The sequence below is a fragment of the Apodemus sylvaticus genome, chromosome 2 (assembly GCF_947179515.1).
Source record: "Apodemus sylvaticus chromosome 2, mApoSyl1.1, whole genome shotgun sequence".
Taxonomy (NCBI): domain Eukaryota; kingdom Metazoa; phylum Chordata; class Mammalia; order Rodentia; family Muridae; genus Apodemus; species Apodemus sylvaticus.
The window spans coordinates 9,600,651-9,624,628 of NC_067473.1; the positions used below are offsets into that span (position 1 = coordinate 9,600,651).

The 23,978-nt window shown below is 40.6% G+C and overlaps 1 protein-coding gene and 1 non-coding gene across 3 annotated transcripts in view; both read right to left on the reverse strand.

The window, feature by feature from the left end:
* Window positions 1–23,978, reverse strand: part of Magi2 (membrane associated guanylate kinase, WW and PDZ domain containing 2) — a 1,455,128-nt gene that overhangs the window by 427,765 nt on the left and 1,003,385 nt on the right. The gene's annotated exons all lie outside the window — the stretch shown is intronic.
* LOC127679487 (U6 spliceosomal RNA) lies at window positions 6,917–7,018 on the reverse strand. The gene has a single exon (XR_007976794.1). It is a non-coding gene; the product is annotated as a U6 spliceosomal RNA (small nuclear RNA).

Genomic DNA, 23,978 nt, shown 5'->3' on the forward strand with positions numbered 1-23,978 from the left:
AACAAAGAAAGAAAACTTCAGACCAATCTCCCTTATGAACATTGATGCAAAAATACTCAATAAAATTCTTGCCAACCGAATCCAAGAACACATCAAAACGATCATCCACCATGATCAAGTAGACTTTATCCTAGGGATGCAGGGTTGGTTCAATATACGGAAATCCATCAATGCAATCCACTACATAAACAAACTCAAAGAAAAAAACCACATGGTCATTTCATTGGATGGTGAAAAAGCATTTGACAAAATTCAGCATCCTTTCATGCTTAAAGTCTTGGAGAGAACAGGAATTCAAGGCCCATACCTAAACATCGTTAAAGCAATATACAGCAAACCGGTAGCCAGCATCAAACTAAATGGAGAGAAACTTGAAGCAATCCCACTAAAATCAGGGACTAGACAGGGCTGCCCCCTTTCTCCTTATCTTTTCAATATTGTACTTGAGGTACTAGCTCGGGCAATTAGACAACATAAGGAGGTCAAAGGGATACAAATTGGAAAGGAAGAAGTCAAACTATCATTGTTTGCAGATGACATGATAGTCTACCTAAGTGACCCAAAAAACTCCACTAGAGAACTCCTACAGCTGATAAACAACTTCAGCAAAGTAGCAGGTTATAAAATCAACTCAAGCAAATCAGTGGCCTTCCTATACTCAAAGGATAAGCAGGCTGAGAAAGAAATTAGGGAAATGACCCCCTTCACAATAGCCACAAACAGTATAAAGTACCTTGGGGTGACTCTTACCAAACATGTGACAGATCTGTATGACAAGAACTTCAAAACTCTGAAGGAGGAAATGGAAGAAGACCTCAAAAAATGGGAAAACCTCCCATGCTCATTGATCGGCAGGATCAATATAGTTAAAATGGCCATTTTGCCAAAAGCAATATACAGATTCAGTGCAATACCCATCAAAATCCCAACTCAATTCTTCACAGAGTTAGAAAGAGCAATTATCAAATTCATCTGGAATAACAAAAACTATTCTCAGCAACAAAAGAAAGTCTGGGGGAATCAGTATCCCTGACCTCAAGCAATACTACAGAGCAATAGTGTTAAAAACTGCATGGTATTGGTACAGTGACCGGCAGGCAGATCAGTGGAACAGGATTGAAGATCCAGAAATGAACCCACACACCTATGGCCACTTGATCCTTGACAAAGGGGCTGAAAACATCCCATGGAAAAAAGATAGACTTTTCAACAAATGGTGCTGGTTCAACTGGAGGTCAGCATGCAGAACAATGCGAATTGATCCATTCTTGTCTCCTTGTACTAAGCTCAAATCCAAATGGATCAAGGACCTCCACATAAAGCCAGACACTCTGAAGCTAATAGAAAAGAAACTGGGGAAGACCCTTGAGGACATCAGTATAGGGAGAAAGTTTCTGAACAGAACACCAATAGCATATGCTCTAAGATCAAGAATTGACAAATGGGACCTCAAAAAATTACAAAGTTTCTGTAAGGCAAAGGACACCATCAAAAGGACAAATTGGCAACCAACAAATTGGGAAAAGATCTTCACCAATCCCACATCAGATAGAGGGCTAATATCCAATATATATAAAGAACTCAAGAAGTTAGACTCCAGAAAACCAAACAACCCTATTAAAAAATGGGGTACAGAGTTAAACAAAGAATTCTCACCTGAAGAACTTCGGATGGCTGGCGGAGAAACACCTTAAAAAATGCTCAACGTCATTAGTCATTAGGGAAATGCAAATCAAAACAACCCTGAGATTTCACCTTACACCAGTCAGAATGGCTAAGATTAAAAATTCAGGAGACAGCAGGTGTTGATGAGTATGTGGAGAAAGAGGAACACTCCTCCATTGCTGGTGGGGTTGCAAATTGGTACAACCACTCTGGAAATCAGTCTGGCGGTTCCTCCGAAAACTGGGCACCTCACTTCCAGAAGATCCTGCTATACCACTCCTGGGCATATACCCAGAGGATTCCCCACCATGTAATAAGGATACATGCTCTACTATGTTCATAGCAGCCCTATTTATAATTGCCAGATGCTGGAAAGAACCCAGGTATCCCTCAACAGAAGAGTGGATGCAAAAAATGTGGTATATCTACACAATGGAGTACTCTTCAGCCATTAGAAACAATGGATTCATGAAATTCTTAGGCAAATGGATGGAGCTAGAGAACATCATACTAAGTGAGGTAACCCAGACTCAAAAGATGAATCATGGTATGCACTCACTAATAAGTGGATATTAACCTAGAAAACTGGAATACCCAAAACATAATCCACACATCAAATGAGGTACAAGAAGAACGGAGGAGTGGCCCCTTGTTCTGAAAAGACTCAGTGAAGCAGTATAGAACAAAATCAGAACAGGGAAGTGAGAAGGGTTGGGTGGGAAAACAGGGGGAGGGAAGGGGACTGATGGGACTTTTGGGGAGTGGGGGGTCCAGAAAAGGGGAAATCATTTGAAATGTAAATAAATATATCAATAAATTTAAAAAAAACTCAAGGAGAAATTTTTGAAAATTAACTTTTTTTGTAGTAGTATATGAAGCAGTTCACCTTAAGTTGAAGTTGAATAATAATAGTTTTTCTTCTACCCTTTATATTCACCAACATCTTGCTTTTAGTTTTGAATGGGTGGTTTCACAGCATCATAGCACTTCTGACCGTGCTACAACTAGAAGCAAGTCTGCCAAGTTTCCTTAGAATAATGAGCACATGTGAGTTTTCCCCTCCATGTACTGCAGTTAAGAAGCCCAGGTACTGCAGGGACAGGTGCAATGCAGATTCACAGATGGAGAAACTGAAAGAACTCATTAACACCACATAATCCTACTAATGACCTACTCAGTAAAGGGGGGGTAGTTGCTTTCTTCAGAGATAAAAGGGGAGAGGGAGGAAGAAAGGCAGAAGGGAGGGAGAGAGGGAAAGAGAGAGAGGGAGGGAGGGAGAGGGAGAGAGAGAGAGAGAGAGAGAGAGAGAGAGAGAGAGAGAGAGAGAGAGAGAGAGAGAGAGAGAGAGAGACAGAGAGCGAGACAGAGGGAGAGACAGAGAGCGAGACAGAGGGAGAGGGAGAGGGAGAGGGAGAGGGAGAGGGAGAGGGAGAAGGAGAGGGAGAGGGACAGGGAGAGGGAGAGGGAGAGGGAGAGGGAGAGGGAGAGGGACAGGGAGAGGGAGAGGGAGAGGGAGAGGGAGAGAAGGAGAACACAGTTGAAACAAGTCTGGATAAAGGAGCCACTGTGTCCCCAGGCTTTTGGCTTCAGGTATCTGCTAGAACCATAAACCCGTGTATCTCTTCATTTCTCTCTTTCACTATAATGTCCTTTTGTAGTGTATTCTTCTTCTTCCTGGTCTTTTCATATACAGCCATGACTCTCTTCCGGTTCACTTTGTATGGGTCCCCAGGAGATCTAGTCAGCTTGCTGAAAGGTCCCTTCACTTCAAACATCAGTTCTATGCTTTTCTGCCAAGACCTCCTCCCTGACCTCCAGCTCCCCATGGGGAGCTGATTCAATATTAAACAGTCATCATATGTTGGGCAATATGCTCAGCCTTTTATAAATGGCAATCCACATCATCTTCACCCTTAAGATTAGAGTAAAGTAGTTTCTGTGTTTATATCTGAGAAGAGGAGCACTTTGTTTAGCATTCTGGAGACACAAAAATGGAATCTGTTTAACACAACATGTTGAATTATTTGACAGTCTTGGTACTTCCTCTTGCCTAGTTCTTTCCTTGAACACTTTTGACTGAGGCAGTAGGTACACACCTGAGCACATGGATAAACATGTCTGACTATCAGCGTGGCATGCATCTCAAGATGCCCACTCAGCACTCTCCACAGGTACCCTGACCTACTGAGAACGGAGTGAGCATTATCTCACACGAGCAGGGCAGGGCATTGATGGAATTAACACACTCAACAGCAATGTACAGGGCGCTGTTTGTCTGATTTGCTTTCATTATGCACACCAAGGTCATGATCCTGAACTTGTGGAGAACAGTCTCCGAAGATCATTTTCTTCTATTGAGTCTAATTTTAAGGGGACCGCTCTTGTAAAGATGGCAAAACTCAGTGTAATGTTTGCCTTTGGTGACACTGCATTTACAATGTCTAAAAGAGAAACTGCTGACAAGCGCAAGCATTGGGAGAGCCGCAGAGCAGTAGGAATTACCTGTCCTGCCAGGGTAAGGTGAAGTTCAGACATGTGGGAGGCAGTGTGGAAAATTTTTTTACAAAGATCCAAAGAATCTTATCATGTGATCTAGTCTCTATGGTCTTAAGTATCTATCTAAATGAGTTGAAAAGTTGTATCTATAAAACTTGTACATAGTTTGCAACTTGAGTGTAATCTTGCAAAGCTGGAAGGAATCCAGAATGGAGTGTGCTAGGAGATTGGGTTAAAAAACAACCCATGGCCGTATTCACAGCCTTGGACATTATGCCAAGATAAAAAGAAGTGAGCTATCTATCAAATTATGAGAGGTCGCAGGAAATCCTTGAGTGTTCATTAATAACTAGAAGAAGTAAACAGAAGAGGGGGTGCTTTTTACTATATAGGGCCCCAACTATGCAGCATTCTTGAAAAGGTAGGACCATAGAGACAGTGACACAGTCAGTGGTTGGGAAAGAAGGGATAAAGGAGACACAGGATGTTTTAAAGGCAGTGGAAGTATTCAGGACACATTGTAGTGCACATATGACACAGTCAAGTGTTAAAGTCCACTAGAGCCAGATAATACAAAGAGGGCAATCTGACATAAACTATCGGCCTTTGCTGATATCACATTAGTATTAACTCATCAAGTATAACAAATTCACCTCTGAGAGTAAGAAGTTAGTGACAGGGGTTGGGTAGTGGAGGCAGGTGTGGCGGGATGGAGCATATGGAAACCTGAATTTCCTGTTCAGGATGTTTAACAAACCTAAAGCTGTTCTAAAATACAAAGGCTAACTCCCTCAGGGCAAGAAGTTGTACTTACATACACTAGAATAGTCAGTCAGTCACACAAAAGGATGGAATTCTGACATTTGTAGCACACCAAGACAATAAGCCATTTGCGGAACCAGGTGCCACAATATCTCACTCAGATGTAGAATCTGAAAATGTTGATCTCACAGAGATTGAAAAGAGCCAGGGCAAGGAGCATGAAGAAAGGTTCATTTGTGGCAACTGTGTTACAGTTAGATAGGAGAAAGAAGTTCTGGGGTGCCATTGTATAGCTTAGTGATTACAGATTGTGATAACATATTGCAAATTTCAAAAAACTGCAGGAAAAGATTTTGAAAGTTTTCAACCCAGAAATAACAGATGTTTGAGGGATACAAGTTGACTTAACTTAATTTAAATATTATATAATATACCTCTAAAACAACACACTGAATTACCCCAATAGAGTGTATTATCTGTAATGTTTTATGTATAAATTTAAGGTTCAATTTAATTCTAAGAAGTGCTCTGATAGTCATATTTTTTTCTGAATGGCCATTTGAAACTATTATGAAGGAAGTAGCCTATATTTTCTAATAGAAGATAAATAACTACAATCATATGTGTGTAAGACACACATTTACATATAATCTACAAACCACTGCAAACATTTTCTGAGAGAGCCACCTCTGGAGTTCTTGAATTACCACTCTACAGAGCAACTCAAAGTCCCCTAGGAACTTGAGGGGGGCCATGTCCATCTCCTAAGATTCCTGTGTCTAATGACACCTGAAAGGCATCTTTCAACAGGCTATACAGCTTCTCTGCTTTAGGGGTTAACAGAGCGGTTAGGGATCGAAAACATTAACATAAGGTTCTCCAAATCCCACGATGAATTCCCTAGTTTATTCTTCTGTCCACAGCAAAAACAGGAAGCCTTATGGAACTTTTTAGGTTTTAAAATTGGTATTAGATACTCTGAGATACAAATTCAGACTGGGGATTTGGAACCGGAGTCTATAATGAATAGTTGATTGATCCTTGAGTAAGATAATTCATCTCTTTAGGTCTGTTTCATTATCTTCAAATTTGGAATAATACCTACTCAGGGCTATCATGAGAATTATGTTATATGATATATCTAAAATTTCTAACAGAGCTGTAGATATGGTATGCTCTTAAAATAAAATGGACCCTTTCTTCAATGCTGAAATCAAACCCAGACCCCCATGCCTGCTAGACACATACTATTCCATTGATATACATCTCCAAACTGTTCATAGTCCTCTTCCTCTCCTACATACTCCTCTCTCTTCCTCCTTCCCCTCCAATTCTCCCTCTTGCAATTTCTCCTGCTCACTTCACAAGAACTGTAACAATGACAGGAGAAAAAAGGAGACAAACACTGTACAAACCCTATAGCAAATCAGCAGGTAGTAAGTTAACTGATTCTGGCCTCACTTAATCTTCAGACAACTGCTCCAGGTAAGAACGACAACTTCCATGGGTGAAAGGTGAATTTGATGTAAAATTGCTCAGGTCACAATCATTTTAAGTGAAGATTCAAATCCATTTCTATTTCTGAAGCATACATACAATTTTTAGGGTGTATCAGTTTCAAAATTAAGTATTCTCTCTCCCACACATCCATTAATCCAGGAAATTTTGTTTGAAAAGTATGTCCAAATGTCATTTAGGTGTTGGCATGTCAATCTGTGTTAATTTCTAGTCTCCTTATAGTTTGTTTTTCAAAGAAACCAAGTGCACATGTTATGTTTTTGTTGGAATTCTAATGTACTAATATATGTTTTAGATAATAATAAGCAATACAGGAATTATCAGGGAGGTTATTATTGACACATTGTAGAGATGCCAAGAGGTTGTGAGGAAGGGTCACTGGCTGTCTATGACCTACTGCAAAATACAACAGCTTCAGGAAGACCTTTCCAAGTTACAATTGGCTTTTGTCAGGCGTCCTTTGTCAGAGCTGGCGCACAATACGAAATGTTTCATGAATATACATACTATCTTCGCAGAGGCCATGCTAATCTCTGTATTATTTCAGTTATAGTATACATGTTGCCAATCTGAACACCATAGTAATATTTTTAACACAGCCAACTGGAGGGGCAAACACAAAACTATCCACAGTTGCAATCGGGTTGATAAACGGAGGATTGTGGTACACTTGCAAATCTTATTTAGTTCATGTGTTTATATAGATGTGTTTGTGGATATGTAGACATGTATTCCTTCTCACTTCTGCCTTACAGCTTTATATGTATCATGAATATGGTAAAGAGTCTGTCTTATAGTCAGAACATACACAGTTGTGTTTACAGACTCCAAGGAACAATCTGTTGTTTGTCAGTGTTGTCCCTTTTTCTGTTTGTTTGTTCTTTTTGTTTGTTTGATTTGAGAAGTGGAAAAAAAACCTGCTAGTCAATGACTTGTTCCTTCTTTCTTGTTTGTATTCAGAAGGTGAAAAATCTACAAATTCAAGCATATCTTTAAAGCGGGATGCTGCGGACAAGAGGAGGTGTCTAGTCTGATAAAATAAAATAGCATATGAAGTGCTTTTGTACTTTCTTTTTTTAAATTTGATATATTCTTTATTTACATTTCAAATGAGTTTCCCTTTCCTGGATCCCCCCTCCCCAAAAGTCTCATTACCCCTCTTGCCTCCCCCTGCTCCACCATCCACCCCTTCCCACTTCCCTGTCCTGGTATTCCCCTACACTGCTGCACTGAGCCTTTCCAGGACCAGGGGCCACTCCTTCCTTCTTCTTGGGCATTCCAAGCTTCTAGGCTAATATCCATTTATCAGTGAGTGCATACCATGAGTGTTCTTTTGAGACGGGGTTACCTCACTTAGTATGATGTTCTCCAGTTCCATCCATTTGTCTAAGAATTTCATGAATTCATTGTTTCTAATGGCTGAATAGTACTCCATTGTGTATATAAACCACATTTTCTGTATCCATTCCTCTGCTGAGGGACATCTGGGTTCTTTCCAGCTTCTGGCTATTATAAATAGGGCTCCTATGAACTTAGTGGAGCATGTGTCCTTATTACATGCTGGGGAATCGTCTAGGTATATGCCCAGGAGTTTTCAAACATCAAATTAATAATTAATGTATCCCTATATTTCAGTAAACAGAAATGGATTTTTAATTTTATCAATCTGATATATTTTTTAAAAAAGTATACCTCTTTGATAATTAAAACCCTGTCAATGTGTCAAATATTTTTGAGTTTGATAAACACAGACATGTTTTCTTTTAAGTATGATGACAGCAGGGCAAGCCATGGAGGTGGAGACCCCGTCTTCCTGTCACCTAGATGTCACCTGGTAAGCAAAGACACAAAGTTGCGTTCACAATGCTCACTACTCTTCAGTCACATCAACTAAGGCCCCAAAACCTAAGCCTCATAAAAGCTAAAAATAAATTATAGAGGGGCCAGATAGATTACATCACTTAACCGCAAAGGCATTACAGCTACTTCATCCTTATGCATTTTGGAAAACACACTGATGTGGGACAAATTCCACAAATTTAACACTCCTCCATTTCCCTGTTAAGGGTGCATGGTGAACAGTAAAGATAAAGATTACTTAATTAACTATTCACTGAGTCCCATAAAACTTAATTAAATGTTATTTTCACGCTTGTGTTTTCCTTTCCTTAAGTGTTTCTCGTCTTCCTCTATCCAGTTATTCTAAAACTAATATTTCAATGAATAGGCAAAGATCTTGAGACATTTGAGTGCTCTTAAACTCCTCAAGCTGTTTAGTGTGACCTTTAGTTTTTGAAAAGGTGAATGTTTTACATTTCTGTCCACTGACAAGATCTAAACGTACATCTAAACCAAGGGAATGGTAGAACAGCCTCAGCTGTTGAGGCAAATGCAGAAATAATGACTGTGGACAGATCTCACAAATTCTGAATTGCTTTTCCTTCTTGGACTTTTACTGGACAGCTCCCCGGGACATCTGCTTATACTAAAGTTCTCTAATGCTCTTGAAAGAGACAATATAAAATAACCATTTAATATCTATTCCCCAGCACCACCACACACACAGCTGGCTTTCACCCTACCAGCCACTTTGATATCATATAATTATGCTTATTTTTTAAATGTATTATACTGAGGCTTTTAGAAGAAAAAAATCTAGCCATTCAATACAATTTGTTAGTGCTTTTTGGGAAAACTTCTGTATATAAATCAACAGAGATAGGCAATCCTTGTGAGTAGCAATTATTTTGAAACTGCCCTTGAAGATTCAAATCCTGGGCTGGAGATGGGTTAAGAACACAGGATGTCCTTCCAGAGGACCCAGTACATTTCCCAGTATCCACATCATGTGGCTCACAGTACTCTTGTATCTTGTCCCAGGTTATCTGATGCCTCTGGCTTCCATGGTCACTCTCGAGTGCACATGCACGTGTGTACACACACACACACACACACACACACACACGCGCACACACACACACACACACACACACGCATGCACATATTAAAAACAAATGTTTTTTTTAAAAACTATTTAAAATTTTCTTTCTAGTTTCATCAGTTAGCAAAGAATTCTGCTTCTAACTATGTGCTGATTCCTTCAAGGTAGAATGAAGGAACCGATTTACAGTCTCACTTCAAAGTGTTATTTGGAAATTCTGACTTGAAATGTTCTTCTGCAGTTGATAGAGCTGCTTTTAAATTACTAACACTGGGCACAGACACTGCTTTCTGATTTTTTTTTTTTTTGTTACCGTGTCTGCTATTCCCTTTCCTAACTGATGACTTTCCTATCCATCTTTCCCTGTCTTTTATCACCTTTTCACATGTCATTCTTCATACATGTACCCATTCAAACTATCATTTCTGCTTTCCATACATACTTGAGTAACTAATCTTTGCTAGGAGGCAGAAACATTACCTGTTCTAAGTCAATCAAAATATTTATTTTTTTAAAAAAGGCTTTTTAAAAATTTGTGTGTGTTGAGAATAGTTTTAGCTATCCTGGGTTTTTTTTATTCTAGATGAATTGGAGAATTGCTCTTTCAAGCTCTATGAAGAACTGGGTTGGGATTTTGATGGGGATTGCATTGAATCTGTAGATTGCCTTTGGCAAGATGGCCATTTTAACTATACTAATCCTGCCAATCCATGAGCATGGAAGATTTTTCCATTTTTTGAGATCTTCTTCGATTTCCTTCTTCAGAGATCTGAAGTTCTTGTCATATAGGTCTTTCACTTGTTTGGTTAGAGTCACCCCAAGATACTTTACACTGTTTTGTGGCTATTGTGAAGGATGTCATTTCTCTAATTTCTTTCTCAGTTTGCTTATCCTTTGAGTATATAAAGGCTTGAGTTGATTTTGTAGCCAGCCACTTTGCTGAAGTTGTTTATCAGCTGTAGGAGTTCTCTAGTAGAGTTTTTGGGTCACTTAAGTATACTATCATATCATCTGCAAATAGTTGATAGTTTGACTTCTTCCTTTCCGATTTGTATCCCTTTGACCTCCTTATGTTGTCTAATTGCTCTAGCTAGGACTTCAAGAACTATATTGAAAAGATATGGAGAGAGGGGGCAGCTTTGTCTAGTCCCTAATTTTAGTGGAATTGCTTTAAGTTTCTCTCCATTTAGTTTGATGTTTAAACCGGTTAGCTACCGGTTAGCTGTAGATGGCTTTTACTATGTTTAGGTATGGGCCTTAAATTCCTGTCCTTTCCAAGACTTTTAGCATGAAAGGATGCTGAATTTTGTCAAATGCTTTTTCAGCATCTAATGAGATGATCATATGATTTTTTTCTTTGAGTTTGTTTATGTAGTGGATTGCATTGATGGATTTCCTTATATTGAACCATCCCTGCATCCCTGGGATGAAGACTACTTGATCCTGGTGGATGATCATTTTGATATGTTCTTGGATTCGGTGGGCAAGAATTTTATTGAGTATTTTTGCATAGATATTCATAAGGGAAATTGGCCTGAAATTCTCTTTCTTGGTTGGATCTTTGTGTGGTTTTGGTATCAGCATAATTGTGGCTTCATAGGAGTTGGGTAGTATTCCGTCTGTTTCTATTTGGTGGAATAGTTTGAACAGTTTGAAGGTCTGATAGAATTCTACACTGAAATCATCTGGTCCTGTGTTTTATTTATTTATTTATTTATTTATTTATTTATTTATTTATGTCAGAAGGCTATCTAAGACCCCTTCTATTTCTTTAGGGGTTATGGGTCTGTTTAGATGATCTATTTGATACTGGTTTAATTTTGGTATTTGGTATCTGTCTAAGAAATTGTCCATTTCCTCCAGATTCCCAGACCTCAAACTTTACTACAGAGCAATAGTGATAAAAACTGCATGGTATTGGTACAATGTCAGGTAAGCAGATCAATGGAATAGGATTGAAGACCCAGAAATGAACCCACATACCTATGGTCACTTGATCTTTGACAAAGGAGCTGAAAGCATCCAGTGGAAAAAAAGCCTTTTCAACAAATGGTGCTGGTTCAATTGGAGGTCAGCATGCAGAAGAATGGGAATTGATCCATTCTTATCTCCTTGTACTAAGCTCAACTCCAAATGGATCAAGGACCTCCACATAAAACCTGACACACTGAAACTAATAGAAAAGAAACTGGGGAAGACCCTTGAGGACATGGGCACAGGGGAAAAGTTCCTGAATAGAACATGAATAGCTTATGCTCTAAGATCAAGAATTGAAAAATGGGACCTCATAAAACTAGAAAGTTTCTGTAAGGCAAAGGACACTGTCAAAAGGACAAAACATCAACCAATAGATTGGGAAAGGATCTTCACCAACCCTAAATCTGACAGAGGGCTAATATCTAATATATACAAAGAACTCAAGAAGGTAGAACCCAGAGAACCAAATAACCCCATTAAAAAGTGGGGTATAGAGCTAAACAAAGAATTTTCACATGAAGAACTTCGGAGAGCTGAGAAACACCTTAAGAAATGTTCAATATCATTAATCATTAGGGAAATGCAAATCAAAACAACCCTGAGATTTCACCTCACACCAGTCAGAATGACTAAGGTCAAAAATTCAGGAGACAGTAGGTGCTGGCGAGGATGTGGAGAAAGAGGAAGACTCTCTTCCACTGCTGGTGGGATTGTAAGATGGTGCAACCACTTTGGAAATCAGTCTGGAGGTTCCTCAGAAAACTGGGCATGACACTTCCTGAGGACCCTGCTACACCACTCCTGGGCATATACCCAGAGGATTCTTCAGCATGCAATAAGGACACATGCTCCATTATGTTCATAGCAGCCCTATTTGTAGTAGCCAGAAGCTGGAAAGAACCCAGGTGTACCTCAATGGAGGAATGGATACAAAAAATGTGTTTTATTTACACAATGGAGTACTATTTAGCCATTAGAAACAATGAATTCATGAAATTCTTAGACAAATGGATGGAGCTGGAGAACATCATACTAAGTAAGGTAACCCAGTCTCAAAAGATAAATCATGGTATGTACTCACTGATAAGTAGATATTAACCTAGAAACTTGGTATACCCAGGACATAATCCACATATTAATGAGGTCCAAAAAGAACAGAGGAGTGCCCCCTGGTTCTGGAAAGACTCAGTGCAGCAATATAGGGGAATACCAGAACAGGGAAGTGGGAAGGAGTAGATGGAGGAACAGGGGAGGGAAAAGGGCTTATGGGACTTGCAGGGAGTGGGGACCCAGAAAGGGGGAAATCATTTGAAATGTAAATAAAGAATACATCGAATAAAAAAAATGTGTGTGTGTGTGTGTGTATGTGTGTGTGTATGTGTGTGTGTGTGTGTGTGTGTAGGAGATTACAGAGGTCAGAGGGCATGAGACCCACCAGAATTAGATTTGCAGATTGTTGTGAGCTACTGGACACTGGTGCTGAAAACAAACCAGGAGTGTCTCTAAGAGCAGTACGCACTTCTTTCTTAGTGACTGAGTCATTTGTCCAGTCCAATTAAAATATTCTTACCTTGAATGATTTGGTAAATCAAGTCACAGTAGGTGAAGACTGGTCTCCTTGCTGGCTTATGTTTGGGATAGAAATATAATTTTAGATCTGAGAATGTATTCAAAAGCAAAGAGGAACTGGGCTTGAGCCACCACAGTGCCAGGTATCAAGGCATATCAGACGCATCTGCAATGGATGGAGTCATAGAAACGGCTCAAGAGGAATATGCAGATGTACAGCACAGAGCCCCAGCATTGGACAGCCTGCAACTCCTTCCTCTACAATAGGCCTAGTCACCAAATGACTGTGGGAGTAGAGCCTGCGGCCCACAGGAAAGGAGTTGTATTGGTTCTGAAGTCTAGATTGGGTCCGAGAATCCAGCCATTTCTTTCGTGAGCACCATCATCTACAAGAATGCCCAGGAGACACTCAGCAACATCAGGCACATGACCCCTAAGAACTAGCACCACTCTGATCTAAACTTGGTAGCCACCTGCAGAGCCAAGGCAACTAACTCCCGTGAAGCCTGGGGTGGTAAAGAGGAGGCAGACTTCCAAGAGTTCGAGCCCCACACTCCAGAAACGAGGGAGTCCCACTGACTTTTCTTTCTTTTTCAACCACTACCAAAAAAAAAAAAAAAAAAAAAGGAAAAGAATTGGATCCTAAATGTTATATAAAGTGTGTGTATGTGTGTGTGTGTGTGTGCTGATCTTGGTTGGAAAGAATCATATATATTCAGTTTTTCTGAATCAGATATACTCACTTAGGTATTTTGGGTGACATTAAGTTTTGCAGTTTAAATTAAAGGTCACCAGTTTCGTGCTTCCAGACTATCCTGAAGCAAAGACTGCGCTGCTGCTTTGTATCTGACACTTTTGACAGTCTCACTGAGGAGGGTTCTATGAGGAAAACACAGAGCGGAAAAATGAATAAAATGTAAAGTTAGGTGGCTATGATTTAAGGTGTGGTGTGATACTGATTCTAAACCATTTTTAATTCATATTTTCAGAGGCAAAAAAAAAAAGTGCCTGGTCCAGGTTTCACAGAATAATTGAATTACTTTGCTTGGGAGATTTATTTGTGTGAATGTAGCTAATTGAAATCAAATGTGTGACTCCGTGTGGGTGGAGTGTTCAGGGTATACTTTTGTCTAAACCTCAGTTTTTGGAAGATTAAAATGATGAATGCATGTATGCTTTCTCTAAGACTTAGAGGGTTTCAGTCTTCACCTTGCCTAAAATTTGTGTGTGTGTGTCTTCATTCATTTTTGCTATAGTTGCAGGAAGAACATCATATTTTTCTGACAAAAGCTATCACTAAAAATAAAACTATGAACAGGGCTGGGGAATTTTTGTAGCAGGCAAAGGTGCTTGTAGCACAAGCCAGAAGAACTGAATCCAACTCCCAGAACCTACATTTAAAAAGCCAGGCACCGTGGCATGCATCTGTAATCTCAGAACCCTGACCAGAGGTGGGTATGTTGGGTACAGGAGGATCGGACAGATGTTTGAGGGACAGGGAGCCAGGAGTATGCAAAACAACAGAAGAGACCCTACCTGAGTATGGTGGAGGAAAACTCTGTCTTCTGAATGAATCCTTGGACCTTCATGCTCACACTTTAGTGTTATGCTCCTGTTCTGGGTCTGTCTTGCTCTGTCTTTGTCTTAGTCTCTGACATACAGACATGTGAGGCTGTGGGAGTTGAGGAGCTGTGGCCAGTAGACCTGGAGCAAGAGTGGGGCTGAGGCATATCCAAACCCTGGAAATCCTGTCCCAAGCTTGGCAGGCATATTACCCCCACTGGGCCTGCATGTCCTGGCGCAGGTAGACCTGGGGCCCCACCTGTGTCCCACCAGAGAAAGTCAAGTAGCCTCATAGCCAGGTTAACCTTGCTTTACCCTTATAAGGTCATGTCCAGCAGCTTTTGGAATTCTTCTTCATGCAAATGAGGCATTCCCAGCACCTCAGTCCCAAACAATAATATACAATCTCCCTGGAGACCCCTACCAACTCCAGATGGTTTAAAAAGCCTTTGTTCCCATCCATTAGCTGAGCTCCCTGAAGCCTGTCTTCCCAGATGTCTGTTTCTTTTTGTACTCCCTCATCACCTGAGGTCTTTATTGCCCTGGGCCATTCCCACCCCATTTTTCCCTCTCAGGCCACTGGTCTGACTGCAGGCCATCATGCCATTAAGGGAGGGGGACCAGAGTGGGTCTGATAGCTGGTGCCCAACATGGGGCTCAAGGAGGCCGCACAACTCACAAAAGTTAGGAGGAAGATAAGCTATCCCCCACAAGGGCCACTGATCTGCCTTGCTGATCTCTTGCTGAACTGTGAGAGCTGTCAGTCCATCTTTACCTTCTCTCAATTACCTCTGGTTTTACGCCATCATGAAGCATCAAACACAGCAAAGTGACAAATGAAACCCTCTAGCCAGGGCTACATACTGGGATGGATGGAAGGCCTTTGTAGGGCATAACTTCTACTTCGTTTTTCTCATTCAAACAAATCAACATCCTTGTCCTCCCAAAAAGTGATGCAATGTTCAGTTAGAAAAGCTCCAGTAATGTTCTTTTGTGTCTGAGGTGCTTCTAACCTTTCTCCTTCAGAAAACTAAAAAAAGAGTCTCCCTAACTCTCTCTCTCTCTCTCTCTCTCTCTCTCTCTCTCTCTCTCTCTCTCTCTCTCTCTCTGACACACAGACACACACACACACAGACACACACACACACACACACACACACACACACACACACACACACAGAGTTATAGAAACCCTAGGGGGAGGAGATTGACAGTGATTTGAAATCAAAAGGCAGAATAAAAGCATGAAGTTTTTTTTTTTAATTGGAAAATATAATACCAGTTGAAATGAACCTATATTCTCTGCATCTAGGCAACCCTAGGAATGGGACTTTAAAATGTAACATCAATAGTAATGATGAGAAAAATAAAACTCCTCAAGGGATTTTTTAGAGTAAAACAACTGGTGTCATAGCTACATGGACTTCGATAGGTCCATTAACATTGCCACCTCTTATCAAATATGCAGAGTATAAGTCTCGGATTTCAGCATCTGACTTAGTGAAGGAAAATTAATAGGCATGGTTTTTACAAAACTTTCCTTAGAATATTTAAAAAACCTTTACCAATTTTCATCTTAAATGAATGTTTAATATTTTCCCAAGCAGGCTTAAAACTGTAAAACTGCTGCTTGAAGACACGTTGAAGGTCGCAGCAGGCAGGGAGAAGGGCGAGGACCTCCCGCCCTGACGAACCAGCATGCTCTCTGAAAATGGAGTCTTTGATGTGTCCACGGCGGAATTTCAAAGAAATGTGACGTATAGTATTCAATCAGGGCACAAAACGATGCCTGCCTGAACTTTCTAGAAGGCTTGTAAAACTGAGAAACTTGTAGATCCAAGTTGAAGGATGTAGTCTCTAAGCAGCAGAGTACCCAGAGGGCTGTGGCTAACGTAAAGGCACAGCTTATGCACAAGGGTGATGAGCCTGCTTGTAATTGCCCAGAAGACTTTGACAACTGGTTTACCGTGTGCCAGGGCTTAGTTCCAGAAATAAGCTGAGGGGCTGGGAGGGTATGCCAGTCTAGGCTTCTGCAAACATAAGGACCTGAGATCTGATCCCCTGAACCACATAAGTTAGTCGAAGAGGTTCATGCCTGTGATTCCTGCACCAAGGGAGAAGACAGGTGAAGCCCAGGGATTTACTGGTCAGACAGCCTGGCTCAATCAGTCCAGGTTCAAAGAGAGACAGACCCTTTGCCAAAAACCAGAGAGGACAAGAATCAACATGGACCCCTGGCCATTACACTGATACACAAGGGTGAACACCCAAACAACTACATACACACATGAATGCATAAGCATGCCCCTAATAAACAGAGAGACACACTGAGACTCTTGGTGGATTATAGATAAGAAAGCTGTTTCCTGAAAAGTGGCTAAGAAAACAATTGAGGCATTTAGAAACAGTCCAGTGTCTGCTGGGTGTTCTTTAAAACTGAAAAGAAAAATACAGTACAATCTGTAGCCATGGAATCAAGAAGACTTAAGGTTTCGTGGATAAAAGTTGGCATTTAAGTATTTAAGGAAGTGGGATGTGAGAAGTAAACAAGAGGGCAATGGTTGCAAAAAGCTTTGTGTACTTTCTAATGGGAGACTCCATACCTTCAGCGCAGTAGCCTTTGTGAAGAAATGAAAATATGTGTCAATGGTGCAGCCTGCGCAGCAAATTAAACATGTGGGAGTAAATGCTATTATGCAAAATGCTGGCATCTGAGGGGGAAGAGCAAAGACGAAATGCATTCTGGAAAACTGCCTCTGCCAAAGAAGGCTGGTGTAATATTGAGAATGTGATGGACTAGAGAGACCAAAAGTAAACAAAGCTTTCCTTCAGACAACCAAGAAAAATACAGCTCATTATCATGGTCCATGTCTACTGTACATGCTAAGTAGTTTTTCAGTTGGTGCTTGATTCTTGCATGTATCTAGGAGGAACTGAACAAACACTTCTAGAGACCATGGGATAGAGGAAGGAAGGCAGAAGTTCACCAGGGAAAAAGAGAGAGAGAGAGAGAGAGAGAGAGAGAGAGAGAGAGAGAGAGAGAGAGAGAGAGAGTTACCCTAACAGTGTTTGGTTTATCTACAGCACAGCAAAAAAATAGCCTGTGTAAAGTGCTCATGGCTGAGTTTGATATACTAAATGGTCAAGAAATGCTAAAATAATGATTACCACCTCCACCATTATTATTATTTTTTTTGGAGAGAAAGGGTATGAGAAACGGTTTCTTTGCCAGCATTACCAACACACTGACACATGTGTGTCATTACCAACACACTGACACATGTGTGTCATTTCCAACACACTGACACATGTGTGTCATGCCACTTTGATTTTGTTTATATTCCCTGTACTGCATGGGTTCCTTTATGCCAGCTTTACCAATGACTTCTTTTATTCCAAAAAACAGTTGACAACAGCCAGACTTCACACACACACACACACACACACACACACACACACACACACACAAAGAGAGCGAGCGAGAGAGAGAGAGAGAGAGAGAGAGAGAGAGAGAGAGAGAGACAGACAGACCTTGGAATTCACAGTGGGATGTTACCATCAAATCCCTCTCCTAAGAACTCAGGGAAAGTGGAAGAGGAGAAGACAGGAAAGACTGTAAGAGTCAGACGGGATGGAAGAACCAGGAGAACAAAGTCCTCTCAATCAATTGAGCAAGGCCCACCATATGTGTGTGTCCCAGGTCCTCTGTGTACACATTGCAGCTCTGAGTTTAGTGTGCATTTCAATGGGACTCCTGAGATTGGGAATGAGTGTGTCTCTGATTCCTGTGCCTGCTCTTGGAGCGCTTTTCCTTCTGTCAGTTCACCTTGTCCAACGCCTCTGTGACGGGTTTTTATTTTATCTTATTATATTTTATCATCATGTTTGGTTGCTATCTCTTAGAAGCCTGTCCTTTTTAAAGGACAGACAGAAGTAGAGGATCTGGATGGGAGGAGAGGTGGGGGAGAGCTGGGAGGAGTAAAGGGAAGGGAAACTGTAATCAGACGATCTATAATGAGAAAACAATCTATTTTTTTTAATATTTTTATTTTCTATATTCTTTGTTTACATTCCAAATGATTTCCCCTTTCCCAGATCCCCCCTTCCCATATGTCCCATAAACCTTCTTCTCTCCATCCCTTCTCCAATCACCTCCCTCCTTTTTCTCTGTCTTTAATAAAAGAAAAAAGCTCCTTGGGCAATTTTGAGTTTATACTTAACCTGGCTACTGAATTCTTTCTCACCACTGATCAATTCTTATTTTGGGGAGCTCATCTCCCTTTGGCTTTGTGTAAACCCACCTGCTCACATTTATCTCAAGCTTGCATCCACTTCTAGGTTTCTACAACTTACAGGAAGTGAAAATCCAGGGATCTTAAGCAAATATGGTTCTAAAAATGCTTTTAGGACTATATTTTCAGAAGTGCAGAAAATATTTAAGAATTTTTTACAAGCCAGATTTGATTTATTTCCTTTTAACAGTGGTGGAAACTGTGGGTGCTGATCATGTGCTCTACCATTGAGCTACATATCTGAGGACCCACGAATGACTTATGTGAAAAACATTGTGCATGTGTTAGTGTTCATACAAGAGTATAGTCTGCTTTCCATCCTAGATCAAATATATTTTTCATAAAATGATATAGGATACAATTTTTCAGCAGTAATATATGAAAATGAAAGCATTACCTCAAGCAGATAGGCAGATGGTATTTTCGTGAGTTCTTTTTTTTCTTTTTTTAATGTGACCATTCTTTTCCGAAGGAGTTGGAAGAAATGATAAGGTTGCAAATTCAAATAATCAGTCTGTTGGTTTGACTCTAGCAGCAGTTTGACCCTATTGTTACGATCATCTTCAGGTATAACTTTCTATAACTTCCATGTCGGTCCTCCCCTCAGAGCTCAGGAGAATCCCATGGAAGAGAGAAAGAGAATCCCATGGAAGAGAAAAAGGAGTCAGAGGGGATGGAGAGCACAAGGAAAACATGGCCCACAGAATCAAGCAACCAGGGCTCATACATGCTCACAGAGACTGAAGCAGCAAGCACAGGCCCTGGGTGGGTCTGTGATAGGTCCTCTGCATATATGTTGTGACTGTTAGCTTGGTGTTTTCATGAGACTCCTAGCAGTGGGATTAGGTATGTCCTTATCATATTTGCTAGCTTGTAGGAAACTGTCCTCCTATTGGCTTGGCTTGCCCGGCCTCAATGTGAGGGCATTTGCCTTGTCTTACTGTATTTTGTTTCGTCGTGTTTGGTTGCTGTCTCATGGAGGCCTGCTCTTTTCTGAAGAGAAAATGGAGAAGGGTTGGATCTGCCGAGAGGAGTAGATGGGTCAGGGAGCTGGAACCTCCCTGGTTGGAGTGGAACAAGGGAAAACTGTGGTTGGGATGCATTGTATGAGGGAATCTATTTTCAATTTCAAAAAATAAAGTATGAAAAGTCTTTCAGCGTCTTCAGTGTTAATCCAATGTAATTCAACAGATTTAGGTTTCCCATTCATACACAGATGGTACTGCTTTGCTGACCCATTTGTCCTGGCAATAGCAGGTGTCTGTAAATCCTCAGAAATTAGGGCAGGCCTTTTAGAGTGTAGATCTTAATGTGCAGACCCTCAAAGGACAGGATAATGACAGGTACATGGGAGTTTGTGTCATATTCCTGTCCCCAGTAAATCCTCTTCCTTGCACAGTATACTCCCTTAAACAATGTACACATGGGCATTACATTCTCTGAAATCTTTGGACTATTCTCAATGGATGTTTCTGATTCAACCAGTTCTGGGACCCTCTATGATCCAGATGAAGAGTAATTAAGGAAAGATGTACAACAGCAGAGAACAAAAAAAGATGTAGGTCAATATATATAAATATAGGGAGGTATCTTCCAAAGTACCAGGTCCTGAGAAATGTAGAGTTTATTCCTCAAAGAAAGCAAATAATTTTCTCAAAAGTGTCCTAAATGTGGGCAGAAATATTTGAAATATATGCAATTTGATGGTTATAATTTTCTCCCTTCACTTTCAGCTTCAAAAATGCCATCCATTAGCCATTAGCATGCCATCAGACCTGCAAACTACACAGTGTACTTGTTCGCAGTGTCCGTTACTTTAGTGGTCCACCCCTTGAGTGGTCTCAGGCCCACACTTTCTTTGCTCTGACTGAGCCTGTGTACTTTGGCCCTGAAACTAGCCCTAGATCAAAGACTCAGTTTAAATAGGTGAACTTGGGTCACCAACCCTTCACATGGTTCAGTCTTAATGATCGGATTAATTTCCAAATATTTACCTTGACCAGTGTGCCTCCATCATTCAGGCTACACAAATTCTCAATCCCATTCCAGAAGTTTGCACCTCTGTGCCTTGACCTATCTCAAATCCCTTTCTCTGTTTTCCTTGCCCCTTAGCAAAATCCCGAATCATAACTAAAGGAACAGTGTTCCTGACCTGCTGTGTCATCGGCCCTCACTGTAAAAATCTTTTCCACTCTTGAGGCTGCCATTATATTATACTGGACCTCAGTCATTGATTTTAGTTTCTTTGAAAGAAGACAGACACTGTGTTCCATTCACCTTTGTATGTGACAGTGAGCATAAACTGGGAATTTAGGGGCTACTTTAAACACTGTGTGAGTGTGTGTGTGTGTGTATGTATGTGTGTGTGTGTGCACTCACGCATGCACATGTGTTACACACATTTCCATGTGCCTAAGGTAATTAAGCTCTTTGGATTATGTCAGATATAAACAGACTAACAAATTATTAAATCAGGTGGAGACCATTATAAAGAAGTGCTAGAGGTTTTCTATTTGCCTTTTGTTCTGCCAAGTTTCACTGAATTGTGATTGGTTTATGGGGAAACCTGGCTGGGGAAAAGCCTGGGAAGGAAAATAGCTAGAATTTACCAAGGCCAGTCTATGTGGTGGCCAGAGTGCTAAGTGTCACAGGCATCCACTAGACATAACGATCTGAAGCATAGCCAAGATCATGCTACAGGACTGTGTTAATGTTTTGGCATCACAAAGGGACTTGGTCAGAGAGCGAGGACAGGAGCAGAAATCCAGGTGTCTGTCTCTCAGTATGTTTTACCCTGTACCCTAGGCTTAAAGGGAATTCTTTTTTCTACTTGCAAACATCCTTCCAGGTAGTATGTATAAAGAATATCTGCCCAGGCATTATATACTGTGTCTGTCAACTTTCCATTACTGGAATCAACTTGTAAAGAGGAAAGGGTGTTTTGGTTTGTTGTTTCATACATTATAGTACATGAATGACTGTTGCTTTTGGATGTGGTAAGACATGTATCATGACAAAGGAAATAGATCCCCTCGTATCTGGAAGCAAAAGAGTGAGAAGAGGACAGAATGGCATGGGTCCCAGTACCCCTTCAATGGCATACTCCCAATGAACAGCTTTTTTTAGGTGCATGTGTGTGTGCCCCCTCCTCTCCTCAGAATGCTAGCATCTCCCAGCTGCACAGAAGTCAGGGGATGAAGTTTGTCAAGGTCTTCAGAAAACGAGCCAGCCGTGATGAGAAGCAGGCCTAGTCCCAGTCCCAGTCTCTGCATACTGGATCACTGTAGTGCGCTGCCTAGCACGTCACGAGGTATGTCCGTGCTAGTTCATAGCCACTGAATTCATAAGTATGCCTAATCCTCACAATAACCCTGTGCAATCAGAGACCCTCATAGGACATAGCAATACCTCAGCCTCTGTAATCTAGAGATATGGGCTGCTGCAGGCATGGCTGTTCCCCTGGTAGAATGAAGCCGAAGTCTTTCAGTGATCAGAACTAATTGGCTAATTGATATGCTTCAGACATCTTACCAAGCAAAAGACAGTTTAATTAAAACAAAATATTATCCATAGCAGTGGGAGTTAAACTAATCAGAGATGAGAAATGAAGAGTCAGAACTGAAATGAACAGATTCCCTTCTAAGCAACTCTAACAATATGTTTATGGGATGTTGCAACCAGTAGGGTGACTGGCTAGCTAAAACACAGAGTTGAGTCTGCAAAAATAGACTACAGTTTAGGACAAGATAAAATCAGCACACTAAATTAGATGGAGGAGGATGGCCTATTCATCAATGCCATGGAAATATGCTTGACACTGGGGAAAATAGTTGCATTTACAGTTATGTTTGATATGACCAATAGAGTAAATTACTCATTATAATAAAAATATTATAATTTTTTTGCTTAAGATTGAGCTTAACTCTTTAGCCCAGGCTGGCCTCAAACTCATGGTGATATGTCAAAATTAGCTTCCCCGGTACTCTAATTCCCCAATATCTGGCTACATTATAATAAAATGTTTACAGCAGAATGAATAGTGGAAATAACTTAATAGGCAAAGCATAATCTTACAGAGAACACCAAGCAATTACTTTTTTTTTTCAAATAAGATTTTATTTTTTTTATTTTGTTACATTTTATTTTTTTTATTCGATATATTTTTTATTTACATTTCAAATGATTTCCCCTTTCCTAGCCCCCCCCCCCACTCCCAGAAAGTCCCGTAAGTCCCCTTCTCTCCCCCTGTCCTCCCACCCACCCCTTGCCACTTCCCCGTTCTGGTTTTGCTGAATACTGCTTCACTGAGTCTTTCCAGAACAAGGGGCCACTCTTCCTTTCTTCTTGTATCTCATTTGATGTGTAGATTATGTTTTGGGTATTCCAGGTTTCTAGGTTAATATCCACTTATTAGTGAATGTATACCATGATTCACCTTTTGAGTCTGGGTTACCTCACTTAGTATGATGTTCTCTAGCTCCATCCATTTGCCTAAGAATTTCATGAATTCATTGTTTCTAATGGCTGAATAGTACTCCATTGTGTAGATGTAACACATTTTTTGCATCCACTCTTCTGTTGAGGGATACCTGGGTTCTTTCCAGCATCTGGCAATTATAAATAGGGCTGCTATGAACATAGTAGAGCATGTATCCTTATTACATGGTGGGGAATCCTCTGGGTATATGCCCAGGAGTGGTATAGCAGGATCTTCTGGAAGTGAGGTGCCCAGTTTTCGGAGGAACCGCCAGACTGATTTCCAGAGTGGTTGTACCAATTTGCAACCCTACCAGCAGTGGAGGAGTGTTCCTCTTTCTCCACACCCTCTCCAACACCTGCTATCTCCTGAATTTTTAATCTTAGCCATTCTGACTGGTGTAAGGTGAAATCTCAGGGTTGTTTTGATTTGCATTTCCCTAATGACTAATGAAGTTGAGCATTTGTTAAGATGCTTCTCCACCATCCAAAGTTCTTCAGGTGAGAATTCTTTAACTCTGTACCCCATTTTTTAATAGGGTTGTTTGGTTTTCTAGAGTCTAACTTCTTGAGTTCTTTATATATATTGGATATTAGCCCTCTATCTGATGTAGGGTTGGTGAAGATCTTTTCCCAATTTGTTGGTTGCCTATTTGTCCTCTTGATGGTGTCCTTTGCCTTACAGAAACTTTGTAATTTTATAAGGTCCCATTTGTCAA